General features: G+C 46.5%; 1 protein-coding gene across 7 annotated transcripts in view; it reads right to left on the bottom strand.

Moving 5' to 3' along the window:
- SLC45A4 (solute carrier family 45 member 4) overlaps nt 1-18,363 on the bottom strand; it is a 204,481-nt gene that overhangs the window by 97,914 nt on the left and 88,204 nt on the right. The window contains exon 2 of one of the 7 annotated variants that reach the window (XM_053243754.1): nt 13,806-13,903. The exons of the other annotated variants lie outside the window; for them this stretch is intronic. The gene's annotated coding sequence lies outside the window, so the exon portion shown is untranslated. The remainder of the gene's footprint in view (nt 1-13,805; nt 13,904-18,363) is intronic. 7 annotated transcript variants of the gene reach the window in all.

Genomic DNA, 18,363 nt, shown 5'->3' on the forward strand with positions numbered 1-18,363 from the left:
AAGTACTCTGTGCAATGCACAGATATGTCCCTGAGGATTGCACAACCCTTGGAGACATATTTGCGTATAGCACAGGAAGAAGAGGACAAGCAAAAATTCCCCCCACTGCCACATGCACTTCAGAAGCAGGAGCAGAACTGCTGTAGGCATGAATACAGAGCTGCTGTAGGTAGGAATCCTTTGGCTACACATGTGCAGTATGTATTGGAATGTTAGCCTAGCCTTCCAGGGTTTTAAAAATGTTTTAAAGGGTTTTTAATTATCAGGTTTTTATAAGGTTTTGAATTGTTTTATTATTGTTTTTTAAAGCTGTTTTGTTGTATTTTAAAATTTTCATTCCCGATCATTGATCGGTTTTAACTGATTTATGATATTTGTGAACCACCCTGAGCTATTCTGTAACGGTGGTCTAAAAATCAAACAAATTAAATAATAAATATAAATAATAATTGCATAGGTAGCAGGTTGTACTTTTTAACATGGAAGAACCTGGTGCATGTAACATTCCACTTCTTGAAAAAAGAGGAAATTGGCCAGTCTTGCCTCAGCACTTTCTACTTCCCCGAGTTCTATGTCCAGTTGAAAGGGGGCATGGTGAGATGGACACAGCCCAACTTCTGGCAAGACATGGGCAAGATTGTGATCAGTATGTAACATGCAGCTAAGAACTCAACCATGCAAACTTGAAGTCGAGAGAAGATGGAACCAGCTGTACTCATGGAAGAGACTTGATCCCCTGCCCATACAAAGAGAACTTCTGAGAGCTGCAGGAAAAGCTTAATTATCTCCTCAAAAGAGCTAAGGAAGGGGATGGTTGATATCAAGGAGGCAAGAGTGAACCACTCACTTTCTAAGAAGCTATGCAGGGCTTCAAGCAAGATGATCTAACTAGGAGTTGAGAGAGAAAAGGTATTTGCCATCCCAAACTTAAGACAAAAGGTTTCCAGGTGTGCCGTGGATCTGTCAACTTTATCACATAATATATTGGTGAATCTCTTTTCTGGAGCATCATATCAGAAAATCTTATACTCAACCTTGGTTCTTAGAGCAAGACATAGGCCTTCTCTATTACTCCCTTAGGGGAACAAAAACCTATTCCCCTAACCCTTACGGGAACAACAGAGGAGCAACACACCTTCTGCATCTTCATGACTGTAGTCTGGGTGTGCTTCTGGATCCGGACCTCTCCCTTGTGTCCCAGGTTGAGGTGGTGGCCAGAGGTGCTTTCTATCAGCTTTGGCTGATATGCAAGCTGCATCCATTTCTTGAGAAGAACGACCTCAGAATGCTGGTAACCTCCAGACTGGAATTCTGCAATGTGCTCTATGCGGGGCTGCCTTTGTACATAGTCTGGAGGCTGCAGTTGGTACAGAATGTGGCAGCCAGGTTGGTCTCTGGGTCATCTCTGAGAGACCATATTACTCCTGTGTTGGAAGAGCTACACTGGCTGCCGATAGGGATGTGCACGGTCCGGAGCAGTCCGGACCGGCACCGAAGGGGGGCCTTTCTTTAAGGGCGGGGAGGGCTTGCTTACCCCTCCCGCCTCTTTGCCCCCTCCAGCGCCCGTATTTAACAGACTAACGGGGCGCTGGAAACCAGCTGCCCCCGCCCCCCCCCGCCGCGAGCAGATTTACCCCCAAAACTACCAATACCCCTGCCGCCGCCCGCCAGCCCTCCCTCCCTCCCTCCCTCCCAGCTGCCCACCCGAGTCCTCACCCTATGCTTTAGTAAAAAACGAGAGGAGCTACCGGACAGAGCTCCTCTCGCTAGGAAGGCCTGCTGCATACTGAAGGCGCTTTGCGCGCGCGCACATGCGCACGCCGCAAAGGACACCGATCGCCGGAGGCCCGGTCTACCCGCCGGGAAAAGGCCAGGTAGACCGGGCCTCCGATCGCCGGAGGCCCGGTCTATCCGGCCTTTTCCCGGCTGGTAGACTGGGCCTCCGGCGATCGGCATCCTTTGCGGCGTGCGCATGTGCGCGCGCGCAAAGCGCCTTCAGTATGCAGCAGGCCTTCCTAGCGAGAGGAGCTCTGTCCGGTAGCTCCTCTCGTTTTTTACTAAAGCATAGGGTGAGGACTCGGGTGGGCAGCTGGGAGGGAGGGAGGGAGGGAGGGCTGGCGGGCGGCGGCAGGGGTATTGGTAGTTTTGGGGGTAAATCTGCTCGCGGCGGGGGGGCGGGGGCAGCTGGTTTCCAGCGCCCCGTTAGTCTGTTAAATACGGGCGCTGGAGGGGGCAAAGAGGCGGGAGGGGTAAGCAAGCCCTCCCGCCCTTAAAGCAATGCCCCCCACCTGGACCCGAACCAGCAAGGGCCGAACCGGTCCGGCAGTTCGGCCATTCTTTAGAATGGCCGCCGGACCGGTTCGGACTCACCCCTAGCTGCCGATATGTTTCTAAGCAAAATACAAGGTGCTGGTAATTACTTGTAAAGCCCTAAACTGCTTAGGGCCTAGATTTTTAAGAGAACATCTTCTTCACCATGAGCCCAATCGCCCATTGAGATCTTCTGAAGAGGTACATCTACGGTTGCCACTGGCTTGTCTGGTGGCTACTTGAGGATGAGACTTCTCTGTTGCTGCCCCTGACACTTGGAATGCACAATGGGGGTAGTGGACACAGAACTGAGCTTCCTGAAATATCAGCCCTTTTTAAAACAAGTTTAAAGTCTTGATGGCTAAGAAAATTTTAAAATTATAGTCTACCTTTTCATTTTAAAAAGCACTCAAGGTGGCTTACAAAATTGAACACAACAATACAATAGTATCGATATCAATGAAAACATGCTTGAAAGATATGGGCTGAAATCTGAATCGGAATTCCAGGGATTGAGGGGCATAAGTTTGCCCTTGCCTATGAATAGCAAAATCAGAGGAGAGCTGGTCTTGTGGTTGCAAGCATGAATGGTTCCATTTGTTAAGCAGGGTCTGCCCTGGTTTGCATTTGAATGGGAGACTACATGTGAGCACTGTTAAATATCCCCCCTTAGGGGATGGGGCTGCTCTGGGAAGAGCACCGGCATGATTGCATGCAGAGTATTCCAAGTTCCCTCCCTGACACCTCCAAAATAGGGCAGAGAGACACTCTTGCCTGCAATCTTGGAGAAGCTGCTGCCAGTCTGTGTTGACAATACAGAGCTAGATGGACCAAGGGTCTGAGTTGGTAGAAGGCAGCATCCTATATTCCTATGATACAACTTAAACTAAAAAGCTTAGGGCAGCCAATATGCCCCTCCCTATATCCCAACAACCTGTGAGAGAAGCTAGAATCATGTAGGCAGCTTTGCGGCTGATCAGGATTTGAACCCCGAAGTCAGGAGGAAGTAATTTTTCATGTAGCACATAATTAATCTATGGAATTCCGTGCCATGGGATGTGGTGATGGCCACCAGCTTGGATGGCTTTGAGAGGGGCTTGGACAGATTCATGGAGGAGAGGTCTATCATCGGCTACTAGTTGGAGGGCTATAGGCCACCTCCAGCCTCAGAGGATGCCTCTGAGTACCAGTTGCAGGGGAGCAACAGCAGGAGAGAAGGCATGCCCTCAACTCCTGCCTGTAGGCTTCCAGCGGCATCTGGTGGGCCACTGTGTGAAACAGGATGCTGGACTAGATGGGCCTCCTTGTGCCTGATCCAGCAGGGCTGTTCTTATGTTCTTAACCCAAGCCTCCCTCATCATAGTCCAATACAAACTGCAATACCTTTTCTTTAAGAAAAGCATGCAAACTTATTCAATCTGCATGATTTATACAGTGCTCAGAATTCAGCTTCTCTTAGCATACGATGCTATTTTATTTTTTCCACACGGAATACACACAGACCTGCCTAAGATTCTCCCTTAGTCTCAGCTGCAACCCCTGTATTCACCCAGCATCAGACTAGGACCATAACCATTACTGACACTTGCCTTTTAAAATACATATCAACACAGGAGTATTTCCGCAAGTTACTCACATGCCTAAAACTCAATCACATGGGCAAGCGTTAATCTATGCTGTTGCTTTCTAAGAAAAACAAGAGGTAGCCACAAACTACACCTCGTTCTTCACCAATTGCTTTCTGCATAATAAAAAATCTAAACTTTGAAGCAAAGCCTGTTAGTGTTGTGTTAATGCATTTTTTACAAGGCTTTTTTCATTTTCAAACTTCAAGGCTGCACTGCACCAAGGCAACAGCCTGCTTGCAATTGTGTACATTCCCTTCACGAGTGGGAAAGAGGAACTGGGTGCAATCGTGAATGTTGGGGAGGGCAGAGGGAACTCACTCTCAGATGGTCTCAGCAATTCCTTCTGGTCACGAGGATGAGGAGATACTGTACACAGCATGGATTTGCACATACATTCAATTGGCTTGAAGCTCAATGTTTATCATTACCGGCTTATATTTTTAGCCATGGCTAGCCTTTTAATCTCCTGACGTGGGCTCTCACATGGCACCAAATGCTGACAGGAGATATATCAGGTTTGCATGGAGAAAGTCGACAGCTATTTATGCAGACATAAGCTAGCTTATCATCAACCCGTGTTAAAATCTTAAAAAAACGTGCAAAGGTTAACAGTCCCATCATTGCTAAAGGATGCACAGGCCATTTAATGCAAATTGTCACATGCAACACCTATATTTTACCCTGTAATTAAGATAATGGGCCAAGAGGTATAGCTTCTTGTATAGAAGGGACAGCCCCTATTTGCATAGTACCTCCAGCCCGATAGATAAAGAGGGCAAAGCAAATAAGCAGATCAATGGCAACTTCGTCCTTTTTACATCCCCAAAGTCAACAGAGATGGGAATTTTAGGAGACCAAACTAAAGCTCCATCTAGCCCAGCATCGGGATAGCACAGTGGTTCTGGAAGGCAGAGGAGAGCATGAATATGTATCTCCCAGCATCTGGAACTCTGTGGTACACTGCCCTGAAGATGGATGTTGTATTTGCTGCAACTATTTATACACTGCTTTTCAATCAAAGCTTTTATAAAAATATAAAACTTTTACTGTGCTTTTTGCTACCACTATTCAGCCCCATTTAAGATTTCTTTACGTCATGAGCTGAGCTTCAGCCGGGGGGGGGGCATTTTAAAATCTTGTGTCTGGGCCCACTCCAACCTTGCTACACCCCTGGCCCTATCCATCCCTAGCACAGCACCCCTCCAGGGGCTGTTGCTGGTGTCTACCTTAGGTGCTCTTTGCTCAGTTAGCAGGGGTTAATACAATACAACGGATATTTATATACTGTTTTTCAACAAAAGTTCTCAAAGTTGTTTACAAAGATAAATAAAATGGCTCCCTATCTCCAGAGGGCTCACAATCTAAAAAAACATAAAGACACCAGCAACAGTCCCTGGAGGACTTTCCCTCTGCTCAAATAAAGAGAACCACCACTTTAAAAAGGTGCCTCTTTGCTCAGTTAGCACAGTGAGTTAAATAGCTGTGTGATCTTGCTAGCATGGCTAATAGGCCAACAAATTTATCTATGAACCAAGTCAGTCACAACTGATCCTTTTACTAAACATCCTAAATGTATTACCTGTATTGAGGTCTATAACACTAATTCATTAATCCAATGACAGCTAAAACACAATCTAAAAGCCGTAGGCAGTTAACAGTCTATCACTAGGTGAACCCCGGTGCGGGGGGGGGGGGGACGGGATGGACGGAATTTTGGCATACAGTCTTTAAGCCACATCAGTTTTGTGGTGTGGGGCCCCCAAATCATTAGACGTCTGGTACAGAAAGTTCTCAAAGTAGGAAAACAGGACCACTATCAAGGTGACTCTGTAGAAGAGCAAGCTTGAGAATGCCTGCCCTCAGAGTAGAGAAACCCTTCCACATTCACCTATGCTGCTGCAACCCCCCCTCCCCCAGCACAGCTGATTCTGCATTCTCAGGTGCTCTAAGTCTGCAGGAGACAAGGTGTATTGGGTTTACCTATTGAGTAGGCTGAGCCAGGTGCAGCTAAGATTGTACCAGCAGCTCATTAGCACAAAGGATTCTAGATTTAATTGTGGCATGGAGAGGAGAGAAAGCACCCAGGAGCTGCCAAGGCAGTTGGTTAGCGCAGCAGTGGACACAAGTGGGCTCAAGGATGCAGCCAGAAGCAGCACCTGGCACAGGTGCTCCAGGAACCAGTGTGTGGGTGGTGGCTCATTTTAACATGGTGCCTAGAGAAAAGCCCTCCTCTGGCACTGCCAGCATTCAACTGGATTGGGCTGCAACTTAAGAGGGAAGCAGAGGACGGAACAAGCAGATGTTTCAGAGATCTGCAGCTACAGCAGTACAGTTAGGAACGCAGGAAGCTGCCATATACTGAGTCAGACCATTGGTCTATCTAGCTCAGTAGCGGCTTATCCAAGGTTACAGGCAGGAGTCTATCTCAGCCCTATCTTGGAGAAGCCAGGGAGGGAACTTGGAACCTTCTGCTCTTCCCCAGCGGCTCCGTCCCCTGAGGGGAATATCTGATAGTGCTCACACTTCTAGTCTCCCTTTCATATGCATCCAGCTAAGGGAACAAATCATGCTTGCTACCACAAGACAAGCTCTCCTCTCCAAATAGGAAATAGGAACATAGGAAACTGCCATATACTGAGTCAGACCATTGGTCTATCTAGCTCAGTATTGTCTTCACAGACTAGCAGCGGCTTCTCCAAGGTTGCAGGCAGGAATCTCTCTCAGCCCTATCTTGGAGATGCTGCCAGGGAGGGAACTTGGAACCTTCTGCTCTTCCCAGAGTGGCTTCATCCCCTGAGGGGAATATCTTGCAGTGCTCACACATCAAGTCTCCCATTCAGATGCAACCAGGACAGACCCTGCTTAGCTAAGGGGACAAGTCACGCTTGCTACCACAAGACCTGCTCTCCTCTCCTATGATGCCACTCAATAAACTAGAGAAGAGCTGAACATGCTAAGCTACCTTGAGAGAATAGGACTGGGGAGACCTGGGTTCAAATCCCTGGCCACAGAGCTCTCTGGGTACTTTGGGCCAGACGCACACTCAGCTGGAACTACCTCACAGGGTTCTTGAGGGAGGAGATAAAATGGGGGTGGGGGGTGAGAGAACCGTGTACACATTGCTCAGATCTCCTTCAAGGAAAGAAGGAAACCCATTCCTTGAAGTAACCTGTGCCACAGCTGATATGCACAGGGGGCAGCCTAGAGGCATCTGGATTGCCTAGAAAGTGCAGCACCAACCCAAGACCCAGCTCACTGTGTGAAATGTGAGGAGGGGAAGATGGTGGGAAGCAACCACATGGTCTACCCTACATTTGCAGGGAGGATGCTGGCAGATTCTTCTAGAAGCTTTCAAAAGTAACCTTTTAAAAATACAAAGTCCTCCAATGTTAGCGCTGTAGCGGTCTAGGTGAGAAATCCTTGAGAAATCCTGGCCTAAACATTTCCAGATCCATGTTTCCCAAGCTTTGACTGAGTCAGAGCCACAGCAGAAGAAAGTGGTTCAAAATGAAGGTAATCTTTAAGAATGCAATGGCTTGAAGCAACCTGGTTTTGGTTATGAGAAAGAACCGGAAGTCCTTTTTTCATCATGTAAACGCCAAAACTCTTAGGACAGCTACTTTTCAGGCAAAAGACCATTACAAGAGTCTATTTCTCATCTTTACAAGTCTGTTTGGGAAGAACATTTTTGCTTGATCCAGCAGCAGCACTACTGTGACAAACTAATCCATCAAATTAGAGAAGTCAAAGCCAAGAGGGGAGGCAAGAACATTTAATCAAAACTGAGCATTCACTTAAGCAGAATCATATGTGGACATGATGTTGCCGAACAAAAAGCTCCTCTTCGGAAGATGCTGGGCACACAGTGAGGCCAAGTGCTTGGATGCGGAGAAGCAGCTGGCTCAGGCAATCAACACCCTAAGTCAGCCTGCTTGGGAGCTCCTTGCGTTGGCTGATCAAGCCAAAACCTGTGCTTCCTTTCTGAACAACCAGGAGTCCCCCACAGCCCCACAAGGGGCCCAGAACTAGGGATGTACAATGAAACCTGTTTGGAGGCCCTTCTAGGGGCGTATGAGCAGGTTTGAACATCCGCGATTCGGGAAGTTCGAAGGCGGAGGGAGGACAACTTTAAGGGCGGGAGAGGTTGCACTTACACCACCACCACTCCCCGCCGTGTTTCCCCCACTGGCACTTAATTAAAATCCAGTCCAGTGGGGCAGCAGGGTACCTCTCTGCCGCCCCATCTGCTCCTCAGACCAGAGGTGACCGGAAGTAACACGAGTGGATGGGGCAGGAGGGAGGTGCGCTGCCGCCCCACTGGAACAGTTCTTAAGTGAATGCAGGGGAAATGTGGCGGGGTGTGTGTGCACCCTGCTGGTTCCATGCACATTTCTACCCAGAAATCGAGTTTCTGCATTGCATCAAGCTCTGCCATGTAGGAGGTGGGGGAAGCTGGTCTTGCAGTAATAGGCATGACTTGTCCCCTTTGCTAAGCATGGTCTGCCCTGGTTTACATTTGGATGGGTGAATACATGTGAGCACTTCCTGCTGTAAGATGGGGTTGTAGTTCAGTGGCAGGCCTTGACAAATTCTCTTTCGATATATAATATAAACCAGACAATGGACACCTGAAAACATTACTGGAAATAGTGATGGACACTGTAGAGGGAGGATAAAAGGGCTTCTCTTTCACCCCATTACAAGTAGCATACTTGGAACAGAAAAAGGACTGCCTGGAACAAATAGAAAGATTTTATTAAGCAACTCTACCTCTGAATATCCTAGTTGAGGCACCACAGTTAAATATCTAGGTGCATGGCTCCTTGGTGCCTAGGACTGGTCAAGTCTTGCATTTGGGATATTCAGTACCCCTTCCCCTTTTTGTTTCTACAAGAGCACAGGGACTGCCTTTGACAGAGTTCCTTACCTTGCTATCCTCCCCACCCCCTGAACTTAGGCAGCATTTAGGCAAATGAACACCCCACTTTAGGAAAAGATAGATGCATTTTTCCTCTCTTTTTCAAGTGTTTCAAAATACCACTTCCTACGCAGGCTGATAATGTAATGCTACCATGGAAATACAGGCCTGCTTTTCTCTTTCTAGCAGTGTTTAGTTCCCATTCACCAAGAGTTTAGCATTGAGCTCTCCAGATAATAAGCAAGCCTTGCAGCTTCTACAAAAAGCCACAGCCATTTTAGGCAGACGCGAGCTGTGACACTATCACAGAGCGGCATCAGAAACTACAGATGCTACAGGAGAACTGCCTTTTAATACTCTCATCCAGCCACCTGTGTGGTGGTTGTATGAAGTTTCTCCCAGGTGGAGACCAATCCAACAGTCTGACTTTCCATGAATCTCAAAAACCCAACAGGATGGATGGAGCAAATGGGACTCAACACCCTCTGGAGATTTTCTGGGCCTGCCATGTGGCCCAGTCAACTCACAGCAGAAATCTCCAATTATCAGACTGCAAATTTAAATCAGCCTTTACCATACTCATGCCAGGGGTAGAGGAAGAAAAGGACTTTGCAGCTCTTAGATCTACTCTAGTGGGAGCATACTGCGATGGTTGATGAACACTCAAGGTTGTCCACTTTCATGTTCTAGGGAGTCACTTGATCCAATATTTTGTCTCCAAATCAAGTTTCTGGCATACCTTCCAGATAACTTCCCTGTATCTTATTTTGCCCTAACAAACAAAATGCAACTTGTTTGTTTTCACTATCTGTGCTGCATTTATAGCCCTCACTCACAAAACTGAAATGCACACCTTGGCTATAGGCAAGATCACTTGGCAGGGGATGGAGGAGGTAGCTTTGAAGTGCCCCCCTTTTGGCAGGCAAGGATCATGAACAGAGGCAGAACTGGTATTGCTTACACACGATTACAACACACCTCAAAGCTGGCCCTGGTCCATGGAAACCTGAACAAGACAGAGCAAGGGGAGCTGAATTGTACCTGCAAAAGCTTTTCTACAAATTGCTATGTACAAACTTAGCATGCAAATCAACTGCAGGGAAAATTGTTATGGAACTCAGCAAATGGAGACTTGCCGAAGTTGGAGCCTGGCCACATTTCAGCAGCCCTCCTTTGCTGCTGGCTTCAAGCGGGCACAGCAATCCAAAAGTGAATCCAATTGCTCAACTGGAATTCCTCTTACCCAAATGGGAGATTGCTGCTACCTCTGGGGCTCGCTTCTACCCATGTGGCCAGTTCACACACAGCAGGCAGGGTCTGCCATAGCCCCACCACTTTTGCCATATTGCAGCAGCCTTGAGCCAGCTATACAGTCACAATACATGTGACAGTAGGCAGGACCTGTCCTTCAAATCCATGGCCTCTTAGTTAGGTCATGATATATATTCCAAGATAGAATAAAGATCCAAAACTCAGGAGGCACAAACATTTGGCAAAACACAAGATGAAATTCAGAGACCAATGTAAGCCTCTGCATTTCATCTTATCTAAGATCAAATGTACACGTATGGGATGGTGGAGAGAGACATGGCTTAGCAGCAGCACATGCAACAAGGATCTAAGTGTCTTGGAGAACATGAGCTAGTGTGAAGCAGCAGCTAAAAGAGCTAATGCAATCTTGGGCTGCATTAACGGAGGTACTGTGTCCAGATCACACACAGTAATCGTTCCATTCTGCACTGGTCAGACCTGGACACCCCATTTTAAGGACACTGATAAACTAGAACGGGTTTTTAGAGAGGGCAGCAAAGAAGGTAAGAGGTCTGGAAACCAGATCCTTGAGGGATGGACTAATGCACTGGGAATGTTTAACCTAAAGAGAAGAGAAGACTAAGGGGAGAAATGATCGTTTTCTTTACATAGAAGTAGAGAACTTGTTCTCTTACTCTTGAGGGCAAGACAGTCACAGTTACTCTGACAAGTTTCCTGTGTCATTCATTGCTTGAGGCTGAAACGCTTGTATAATAAAACCCAATTCCGAGGTGGGGAAATGCTTGACTAATAAGCAGAAGGTTTCCGGTTCAAATCCCCGCTGGTACACCTATATCGGGCAGCAGTGATATAGGAAGATGCTGAAAGGCATCATCTCATACTGCACGGGAGGAGGCAATGGTAAACCCCTCTTGTAATTCTACCAAAGAAAACCACAGGGCTCTGTGGGCACCAGGAGTCGAAATCAACTTGACAGCAAACTTTACCTTTAAAGCCAGTTTAAGACTATACCACTTCAGGCTGCAGATGAAGACTCATGAGTGAATGCTCCTCTGTACAAGGAAATTCCTTGTACATCAAAACTAACATGTCAGGGAGAAGTGTTCAAGGCTAGCCTTTTTAAAGGGCAGTGATGTTTTTGTATGGAGGAACATTCAACCATATGAGTCTGCACACACATTCTGAAGTGGCCCAGTCCAGACACAGGCTTACCTCCTCCGAGAATAGCTAGGCTTGGGCTATCCAGTACCAGAGCTCTGGCTCGCATGTGTGCTCGCATACATGCACACCCTTCCTTGGCTGGCCCATAAATGTCCACTGGAGAGGGAACTTCTCCAGAGTTGCCTCTGTAATCAGTGTAATCCTACTTCCCTTTTCATGCTCCAAGCAGGGACAATAGGCTTTGTGTGCATTTTCTTTTAAAGTTCACAAGCTGCACTAAGCTGAGGGGGAGGAGGCATCGCAGTTCTACTGGCCATGTGATCCGGCTGCTAACGTAAGCAGTTTTGCTTTCCAGTAACTGCAGAACCATTTGCAGATTGTTTAACCACAAGGAACTGACCGGTGGTCAGTTGCAGGACCTTTCTGCCTCCACAGGAGCTGCCCAGTGACTGCAGAAGAAAGGGAAGCATACGCTGCTGCTGCCACCAGAGAACTAAAGCCATCGAGAAGTTGCACCCCCACCTCCCAGAGAATCACGGCAAGGGAAGACCAGTCTAGCCTCAACCATCAGCCAGAACAGGGGTGGGACAATTGCTATCCCTCTTCTTGCCAGAACACCACTGCTCCTGCTGCCAGGTGCCCAGCGATCGCCGAAGTTAAAGGAAGCATACCCCAGTAGCCTCTGCCACCATCCAGAGGCCTATGGGCTGCTGAAGCATGTGGACAGGGATGGACAAGGATGCATTATTACTGCATCTGTTGCCAGCTGCTTTTCGGGTGAAATGATAGCTGGGGTATAAATTCTGTAAATATATAAAGGGGGAATAACTCTGGCATTAAAAACAAACAAACATATAAGCAACGGCTTTTCACATCAAAATTGCCCACAGTCAGTGAGCCCATGGGCTAGGACTTGAACCAAGTCTCCTGTGTCCAAGCTGAGCAAGATCAGTTGACTCTTGCGGAATCATGTGGCAACATGCTGCAATCAGAACTGCATATATCGGGGTGACCACCCCCAAGGCTCTCCAGCTGTCTGACTACAATAGTGGCTGGAGGTGATGGAATTACAGCCCAAGAACTGGAGAGGCTGGTTGCTCCTGGTGCGTATTCTAAGCATGCAACTCATTCTGGCTGCTGAATTCAGCCGCTAGAAAATCTCTGCTCTCTCTTTCTGGGAGTGTTTCCAATTCTTAGGGTGATAAACTGGAAGATGTGTGGGCAGTGCCTGGGACTGGGGGCGCTAGGCAGGGCAGGTGATGGGTGGAGCCAATTGTAGGCAGCTGTGGAGGTGGAGCCAGGACTAGGGTGCCTCAGCAATAACTGGCAAAGTATAGATTTGTAGCTAATGAGTGGGATCAAAATACACACACACACACACACACACACACACACACACACACACCTCAACTGCTCATCAGCAGAGATGCAGAGCAATGTGAAAAACATCAAATGCTTTATAGTGCTTAACAGGACTACAGTAGTGTGTAGATTTGTATCTAACACAGCAGAATCGAAGCACAAGCACAGACCACCTACAAAAGGTGCTTCTATGGAGAGTAAATGCATTCTGAAGTCACCAGGGCAGCTTTGTCTGCCTGATTATTTAAAATATGAATACTACTGCTAACAATAAAACTCTTGAGCCAGAGTGGTACAGTGGTCAGTGTGCTAGACTGGACTAGACTGGGGAATACAAGTTCCAATCCCTATTCAGCCACAAAACTCATGGGGTGACTCTGGGGGTAGTCACTTATCTTTCAGCATCATGTTCCTCATTGGGCTGTTGGCAGGATAAATATAACCATGTGCACCACCGTGAGCTTCTTGGAGGAAGTACAGGATATGCATATAAAGGTAAATAAATCTATATAAGCCACAGATAAATCAGAGATTAGCTACAAAAGTGGAGAATAAAATGCATTCTGAAGTTACAAGGGCAGATCTGCCTATTACGTAAATAGAAAAATCACAGGTTTTTTTATGCTTGCTGCAGCTATGAACCACCTCCTGTAACTCTGAGGACACCATGGGAAGCAAAGATGCATGGGGGGACACTCTCCCTATTCCATGCCTGCTGAACCGCTGGGTGCCACTCTGCCCACCTTGGGTGCCCACCACTTAGCCTGGGTGTCCATCCCAGCAAGCAACAATTTAAGAAAGAAAAAGAGACCACCTCCTTAAACCTTGCCCAATGAACCATAACCTACAGTGGACATATTGTTACTGATACTGGCCACAATCCAGAGAAAAAACTGGTTAGCTCTCTGCCTAGAAAATGGATTTTTAAAATTATTTCCCCTCCAACAGAATCCATTCCTTCTCTACATACACCACACCCACGTGGATAGCCACTTCTGCAATTATTAGTTTGCAGTTCTTTGCAAGGTTTTATGGCATGTTAGTTTGGGAATTGGCCATAATGCTTTGCATACAGATAAGGTCAGAGAGCAAGGGAGAGAAAGCAGAGGTTGCATTCCTCCCCTCCAAACAAACACAAGGAAGATCAGACTTACCAACAGGCCGCCCGCCGGGCACTCCAATCAGCTGCCTGAGCAGTCAATCAGCTTACTTCCTCTCAGACTGGTTTATAGGGTGGTCCCAGGACTGCCCACTTTGCAAAAACAAAAGTGAGCATGCTTATTGGCTCCTGCCTTAATATTTTAAGAGATCTGGGGCTTTCCCATTTATTCTGTGCTATCATCACCCACCCTCACAGCCCTTAAAGCTGCTGCAGGCAAGAGCAGCAAGGAACGGAGGAAGGCAGTAGACATACAAAATGGAGGCAGACACAAAATGGCTGACTGATAAATTTAAGGTGAGCCCAACCCACTTTGCCCATAGGTAAGATCTGCCCCTGTGCTCTGGACTTCAGTGCAGCACCGCTTTCTCATACTGTCACTAGCAGGATGATGCAAGATCAGGAATTTCCCTTGGTCTGAATCTATCGAGGTCACAGGATTTGACTGTTCTTGGCAATAAAGCATGGGATTATTTCAACAAAGTGCAGAGAGCACCAGTGATATTCTAACTATCTGCAGAGGTTCAAAGTTCATCTAGAGCCACCTGTTACTTTTACAGTAGGTAGCCTTGGCACCCATCCAGTAAGTGACACAAATATTACACTATTAGGCTGGTCACCAAAGCACTCAAAATTACTGAACCACTGCACGCGTCCTGCCAGCAACCCTCCATATAACAGATCACATGAACAAAAGGAGTACTGACTAGGGCAGGTCAAAAACAATCAACCAGTTGACAAAAATGAGCTCCTGAATGGAAAAGGTGGAAGACTCAGATGATAATGTATCCACTTTTGTAAATAATGCCTCAGTTTACCAGCATAACAATGACTCATCCAGAGGGATTAATAAACCATTCTGCATTCAGCTCCAATGTAGCATTTTAAATATATTTTCTGGGATAAATGATAGTTTTGTCATGTGGCCAGTCGGTCAGGATGAAAAACTTGCTTAAGCTGCATTTTTCTTTTTTCTTTTTTGCAAAGAGAAGTGAGAACGGAGCAACTGTGCTGAAATATCTCATTGAGATCAGCAATTAGGAGAAGTCTTGACATCAGAGCCTCCTGAAGAGGTTTGTAGGTTAACTGGAATCATCACATGCTACTCTGGTGCAAGGAACTACTATTTTACCTCTCCATCTGGAGGGAAGTGGCATGGAGCAGGGTTTCTTAACCTTGGGCCCCCAGATGTTGTTGGACTACAACTCCCAGAATCCCCAGCAACAAAGGCCATGTCTAGGGATTCTGGGAGTTGTAGTCCAACAACATCTGGGGGCCCAAGGTTAAGAAACCCTGGAGAACTCCACAGAAGAGGAGGAAGCACTGAACACAAGATGTATGTGTCATCTGAGAGGCAAACAGGGACTGAAAGGGTTTAAAAAATAAAATAAAATAAAATAGCAGAGCACAAACATGCCCGTCAAATGCAGCTTGGCAGCCATCATTTTCAGGAAAACATGCTAGCTGTATCAGTTACATGCAACTATAATAAGCAGCCTCCTAATTCCTAAAGCATTTCTATATAGCTCTTCCTGCTGAATAAGTTGCTCTCTTTCCATTATAAACGTTTTTCGCTCCTTGAATTAAATAGCTCTCTTCTAGCATTTCGGAATGCTATGTAGCTTTAGGGCATAGAAGTAATCATACTACTGGGGGCGGGGCGGGGCGGGGCGGGGGAGCAGGTTTCTTGCCATGATCCCAGTCTGGTCAACGCTAGGAATGGCTTCATTGTCGGGGCCAGGAATGAAAGAGACCCAATTTAAATTTGTATTCTGCCCTATCCAGAAGGCTCACAGTAGGCGACATCTGAGAGCAGGTAGAACAAAAAGAGTTCTACCAAACTATTGGTCAGCTCCCCATTAATCAGTGATCTTACATTGCCTTTGGGATATAGTTGGGCTTTGTAGAACTTGAATCTTTCAAGAAGGGAGGGCCATTCAGGAGGCACTGCAGACAGACCTCCTTGGCATGCACCCTCATTGACTAAACACCCTGCCCCAAATGGTCACAAGATGAGATAGGGAAGAAGCTGTCCAGGGCTAAAGCTGCTCAGGCACGTGGTGGGGGAAAGCCAGCATTTAAGAGTTTGCAACAGTCACCTTTCAGACACTTAAACTCTTGATTCTGTCAACTAAAAATGTGGGTTTTTTATAGATAGGTCTACTGTTATGGTATCTACAACTCGAGGGACACTGACCTTCATTGGTCAAGCCCCTCAACTGATCCCACACTCTTACACACGAGTTGACCCTCCTCATTCTAATGTGCCCCACGCTTTCTCCTTTTATGGTTACTTTAGTTTGGATGTTTCAGGCAGGACCTGTCTTGGTACTACCCTTTCATTTGAAAGCACTTTAGAAACAGGATTTCTACAGCCTCCATCTGCCCAGAGCTTGAGAGAGGAACATAGGCAGGGATGGATGCTCTCACTGCCATTTCTCTGTAGTTCTACTCCTCAGCCTCCAGAGTCACCATAGTTCCTTACAAGCGCCAAGCAACCACAGAATTGTCTGTTCGCAGTTTTGTTTGGTAACAATATAAACTAGATGCAGCTATGAGCTAGATGAGATCTCCCACAGTTGCCATTGACAATTTCCCAGCTACCAGTTATAAACTAAAGTCTGCCCAGATATAAAAGAATAAATGCAAGGCAGAGAGAAGACCTTGCCAGGGCCTTCAACACCATAAGATTTCTCCTCCCATTCAAAGAGGTAGGTGGTCAAGGGTGCAGAGCTCCAGTTCCAGGATGGCTTTCTTCTGAAGCATGAAGGAAGAGTTGGGGACTAAATTCAAGCCATCTAGGGACCGAGTACCACCTTAAGTGGCACAGCGAGGAAATGCTTGACTAACAAACAGAAGGTTGCCGGTTGAAATCCTCGCTGGTACTATACTGGGCAGCAGCGATATAGGAAGATGCTGAAAGGCATCATCTCATACTACGCGGGAGGAGGCAATGGTAAACCCCTCTTGTATTCTACAAAAGAAAACCACAGGGCTCTGGGGGCACCAGGAGTCAAAATCGACTTGATGGCACACTTCAGGGGCCCAGTAGCACTAGGTTACCCCTTGCTCCAGCTCTTGTCTGCTGGCAGAGTGCAGAGGTGAGCTTTCTCTGCCCTGGTTTGCTCCAAAACATTCTGCATCCAGCTGTTACAAAGAAAAGTGTATGCTTGTGCAGCAATCCAGCATTTTTTCTGGAGAAAATGCCACATTATTAAGATAAGGAGCTGGGGGGAAGTCACAAACTGGGGGAAAAAAATCCTCTATATCTCAGGCAAGGAGCAACAATTCAGGCTGTTGAGTCACTCATCTGGGACTATCAATGTCAATAACCAATACACACATATAGCTGTGTCTTCATTAGTAAATATGAAGTCATGGCGAAAGCACATTACTGAAAAGCAGCCAAGCCCTGCAATGCCCAAAGATGACACAGGAATCAAGTATTTGCTGCGACAGGGTTTTCTTAATAGCATCAGGAACACTGTTGTCAAAAATCCATGGGCCATGGCATCTCCACTTTTGCAAGACAACCCTCCAGTGCTGCCCTTTCTGCTCCTCCAGCATGCCTGGAATATAAGAGAACAAAAGAGGGGAGCAGAAACTGGGAATGTAGAGATGCTGATATGGGTTTCTATCCCACATCACCCTAGATGCAATTCAGACTTTCCCCAGGTTGGGAGCATCACAGGACCAAGAGGGTCCAGGCCCAACACATTCTTAACAAATGATCAAGAATACACTGAACCTGGACTAATTCTAGGTACAAAGGGCTTGTGCCAGAGAGAACAGGCAGTAAAGTTCTCCTCATACACAGATCATGGTCAATGGCTGCTTGCAATTTAGAGCTGGAAGTTTAGGCGGTGTCGCTAGCCTTTTTCTCAACTCTACACATGGGTCACAAAATCTGAGGGGGCTCTGCTCCGGGTGCAGACAATGAAGGAGGTTCAGCTGTTGTGCACACTGTTGTGCACAAGAGCCTTCTCTGTTGCTGCCCCCAGACTCAAATGAAAAATAAATAAATTTGCTCCTCAGTCTCCATCACAGTTTTTAGAAAGCGTGTTAAATCTTTGCTTTTTACCCAAGCTTTTATAAGATTGTCTCTACTGCTGCTTCTTTGTATTTTGTACAGTACTTATGCTTGTATTTTAAATCTTTTTAGTCAGATTTGTTTTATATTTTAGCTTAAAAATTTAATTGTGTTATTTTAATAGTCATTTTTAATTTTTGTGTAAACTGCCTTGGGATTATTTTAATGAAAGGTGGTATACAAATTTAATAATAAATAAATAAAATAAAATGTTGCAAAGAAATGGAAGCAGTGGGACTCAAACTTGTCTTCACACATCTCTGGCACTCACTGCCCTAGAATCACTTACTGCCAACTATTTCCTACCTGGGACTTTTTTCAGGCAAATATTTTCTGCAGCAAATACAGACGTACGCAAAAGAAAAATGCTACAGCAAGCCATGCAACCAGATCGGAGTTTTCAGGAAATTTCCTGGCAGAGTGGTCGGTTTCATTGTTCTGGAATATGGAAGCAAGTGACCAA

Source organism: Hemicordylus capensis, chromosome 4 (assembly GCF_027244095.1).
Source record: "Hemicordylus capensis ecotype Gifberg chromosome 4, rHemCap1.1.pri, whole genome shotgun sequence".
NCBI classification, from domain to species: domain Eukaryota; kingdom Metazoa; phylum Chordata; class Lepidosauria; order Squamata; family Cordylidae; genus Hemicordylus; species Hemicordylus capensis.